General features: G+C 29.5%; 1 long non-coding RNA gene across 1 annotated transcript; it reads left to right on the top strand.

Annotated features, from left to right (window-relative positions):
- Nucleotides 1-3075: 3075 nt before the first annotated feature.
- Nucleotides 3076-3912, top strand: LOC149517626 (uncharacterized). Its single transcript, XR_016344237.1, has 2 exons — nucleotides 3076-3311; nucleotides 3416-3912. It is a non-coding gene; the product is annotated as an uncharacterized LOC149517626 (long non-coding RNA).
- The last annotated feature ends 561 nt before the right edge of the window (nucleotides 3913-4473 follow it).

The following is a 4473-nucleotide window of genomic DNA, read 5'->3' as shown; positions in this document are numbered from 1 at the left end:
AAAATCTAAAACATCGTAGCATAATGGTGTAGCTGAAATGAGAAACTGCACTATTATGAATAAAGTCAGATGTATATTGAGGATGACAAAATTATCAAAGTTATTCTAGGGTGAAGTAATCCACATAGCTTATTATTTACTTAATAGATCACCATCAGTTCTTTTCGACTTTGACATTTTAAAAAGAGTGTGGATAGGGAAAAATATTTCATACTTTCACTTGAAAGTTTTCGAGTGTAAAGCATTCATGCATGCATCGAAAGAACAGAGGTCAAAGCTTGATAGTAAAGCCATATTATGTGTGTTTGTAGGACATGGTGATAAGTATTTTGGCTTTAAGGCATGGGATCCAATGAAAAAAAATAGTCAGAAGCAGAAATGTGATTTTTCATGAAAGAAAAATCATAGTAGATCTCAAGAAAATGAGAAGACTATACGAATTACTGTTGAATGTTATGTACAAAGATTCCACATCAAAGGGCCACAGATGGTGGAAATGAGCAAGAAACAGAACTTGACGATATGAATAAGCCAACCAAAATTAGTAATGAGCTAGACGTAATCAGTTTTAAGCAAGAGAAATAATCTTCTCTACCTAAAAGTGTTGATCAAAGTGAGCAGTCCTCTCTACCAGAGAGTGTTGAGTAGGGAGAGCTACCTTTAGCATCAAATAGTGTAGAGTCTTAGCCTAGAAGATCTATTAGAAAGCACAGGCTATCTATCATGTATCTAAGTTTAAATTTTATTTTAGTTACCAGTGAAAGAGATCAGAGAGCTTTCAAGATGTACAGACTATTCCGAATAAAGAGCATTGGTTAAAAGTAATGAAAAAAGAGATAAAATTATAGTGAAAAAATGGTACATATAATCTTGTTAAACTTAAAAAAAAAAAAAGAGGCCATTGAAGAATAAATGAGTGTTCAAGTTAAAAAAAATGATGGTGATAAATTAGTAAGGTACAAAGCTCGATTGTAAAAAAAAATGCAAAACTAGTGATGGAAGCTAATTTACAAACAAAGCTAAAAAACGGTTAACATCATAAAAAAAACTAAGTGGATATTTGTTCTTAGTACATCAGGAATCCTGTACGTTAGGCAGAAGGAGAAGGGTCTCTTTCACCACTTTACTTTCCTAGATGGAGGAGCTACCATTGCATCTGAAAGATTGGTTGTTCGTCATAGAACTCTAGATGTATGTTGCTAGGTTTGTTCTCATTAATTTTCAACAAAACGATCATGAAAAACATTTTCGTTTTTTGTTTTTTTTTTTTCAGGCTATCTAGGCTTATAGTGGTCATTATTGCTCGATAAAAGAGAATTTCATGAAATTATGCAGTTCTTGGAGGAACATTATGTCAACTTGACAAATGTTAAGGTAACAATTGGTAGCTGTTCAGCTTTCTTTCATTAACCTAATCAGCCATTATTAATTCAAGACATTTTTGTTAAGATTATTTTTGTTTTTTTTGTAGAAATATCTGATAGATGATGATATCCCTAGTGAAGTTAAAATTCACCATGAATAGAAGTTAGCGGGTCTATTGAAGAAACGATGAAAAATACTTCATGTACAAATATCGATCCAATTCATGCCAAAAAGAATTCTATTGGAGAAAATCATGAAAAAAAAAATGGTGAGAGAAACAAGTCAGTTAACAAAACGGTGGCATATGATTTGGGGAAGGTTGTTAAATACAAATGGAGTATTGGGGTTGGTCCTTGAATTGGTTGTGTCAGAGACTACCTAGCATAGCTACAATTCAAGGCACTGGAATAGGTTTATTTATCACCAAGGGTCAAGCCAAGTCTTCATTCACTGACATATGGCCCAATTCCTTCTTCGAGACCAAGTCCCAATGTTCATTTATCTCCGAAGCTTGCCTATCTTGGACTAGTTAGCCCAAGGGTCAGGGTTCGGCTCGTAATTAGTCGTAATTAACCAGGACCTTTTTTTAGGTCAACAAGCCTTTGTGTTTTTCAAGAATAACCCAAAATTTTTTTTTTTTCATATACTTATTAGTTTATCTTTTTTTACTTTGATTGTGCAAGTTTTTTTGTGTTTTAGTTGAAATTTTTTTGTAGAATTCATTTTTTTACTCTAGTTTCTTGAGAAATTGTTTTGGATTAAAATTGGTTTATACAAAGCTTGTGAATTTTAGTCATAATTTGAATACTCTAATTTTGAAATAAAGTTGGTTTAATTTTTCTTGTTAATTAATTAGCACAACACTTTTTAATTTCAAGGGGGTTACAATAGAATTATCATAGAAAAAACCAAGAAAAATTGGCCTAGAAAGAGATGGGTCCAGTAGACCCTGACAAGCAACATGTACTACCATTAAAAAAAAGCAAGGGAAACTCCTTTATTTGACTCTAGAGTTTTAAATAAATAGAGATTTCGATGAATTATTCATGAATATGTTCGATTTTTATTTGTTTCTTAAGTTTAATAAATAATTTTGAATAATATTTTTATATTCATTTATTAAATGAATTGAATACGAATTGAGATTTATTTGGTTCATTTATGTTTGTTAACAAACTTGTTTAAAATTCGTTTAAAACTTGCTAATTCATTATTCGTGTGTTATTTGTTTGCTGTTAGTTTATAATAATACTAATAAAATTATATTTTACTATTTATTCTATAATTTTTAACTTTGAGACCTATAATTTGCCAATAAGATAGTGACTATACAAAAATTCAATGTAGTGCAATTAAAATCTATTGAAATGTTATTTAAATGCATCTCATAACACAATTATTCATTAGGGGTCCAAACTTGCAGCAAATACAATGGAATATAATCAAAGCCTAAGACTAGAACAATCAACTTTAATATTTTACTTAAAAAAATTATTTTGAAAGTTGTATATATATTTATATATATATATATAGGTATTTTTGAAGAAGTATATTTGTTCGAATATAATGGTAGACAACCTTCTAAGGTAACAAGGAGCGGTCAGACCAAATCCAAAAGCTAAAAGTCAAAGTATCCGTTAAGAAATTTTTTTTTTTCGAGTTTCAAAATTTAAAAACTTGATCTTTACTGATAAAATGCTCACACTTGCTCAATGCCAAAGGCCAAAGTCACATCTAACCTCAATCAACAACGCCCAACGGTTCCTAAACCCAAATTCACCTTTCCCTCTCTTTCTCTCACACTCTACTCTCCATATCTCAAGTTAAGATCACCGCTCTGTTTCCAGCGAATAGAAAGTTTTCTCTCGATCCCTTAAAATGGGTGCCTCAGGAAAATAGTTTAAATCACTTATACTTTCAGACCATTTCAAGATCCCATTAACCAAGTAATTTTGCTCAATCCAAAACTAGGAATATCATTTTCTAGCTATCTTTTTTTTTTTTTTTTCTGCTTTCAGGGTTTCAGTTTTTTTTTTAATTGATTTTGTAGGAGAAAGTGGAAGAAAATAAGGCCAAGAAGAAGTTGAGGCTATGGTGGAGCTCATCCGAAGGATTCAGATCCTTCTCATCTAAGGGTCTCAAGATGCACGGCGTGGTTGCTTCAGAGGCCACCGGTTCTTCTTTCACGCTGGACGATTTAGTGCTCAACCCAAAGATTTCAGAGCTGTGAAACGAGAATGGGCGGCGATTCGGATCCAGACTGCATTCCGAGGCTTGTTGGTTTAAGGGTTTCTCACTTTCTTATTATATAGCTGATAGATTTCTCAATAGATGAATAATTTTAGTTATTTTTCCTCGTGGTCAAACTTTGAGGTTTAGGTGATACGAGATTAAATGATTAATGGTAAATTTAAGAGTTTGATTAGAGGTTTTTTATTTTATCGAAATATATGTTTTATGATTGAATTTTTAAAATTAAATACTTTTAAAGATTCAATCATAAAATGCATGCTTTTGATATAATAAAATTTTTTAATTTAACTCTTAAATGATCTTTGATAACATGCCAAGTTTCATTTTAGTGCTACGTAATTTTAAAATATATATGTTACTAATATATATGCTAATAATATGAAAGAAAATCTAAAAAATAATATTAAAAATTGAAAAATGTAATATTTATTTAATTATTATATATATTTGTTTTACATAATTAGTTACACTTGACTTTTTATTTATTTGCTAAATAAATTGATTACATGTTTCATGGTTATTTATTCAATTATTTTTTTTTACTTATTTATGGATTTAGTTATGTAACTATTCATATTTTCATACTAATTTGTTTTTTTTTTTATTATTTACAATGTTGTCTAAACTTTAAAAGAATAATTGAAAAACATTAAACAAAATAAAGTAAAATTAATTATAATAAAAAAATCAAAAACTTTTTTAAAAAAGTCAAACATGTACAAGACAAACTAAAAAAAATAATGGGAGATGCACTGAAAATATGTGACACGAATATGATAAAAAAATAAACGAAGGTTATATAATTTTAAAATTTTAATAATAATTGTATATGAATTTAACAAAACAAAAAATTTG

This window comes from Durio zibethinus, chromosome 8 (assembly GCF_047325235.1).
Source record: "Durio zibethinus cultivar Kanyao isolate XHJ-2024 chromosome 8, ASM4732523v1, whole genome shotgun sequence".
In the NCBI taxonomy this organism is placed as follows: domain Eukaryota; kingdom Viridiplantae; phylum Streptophyta; class Magnoliopsida; order Malvales; family Malvaceae; genus Durio; species Durio zibethinus.
This window is presented reverse-complemented; position numbering and strand designations above follow the sequence as displayed.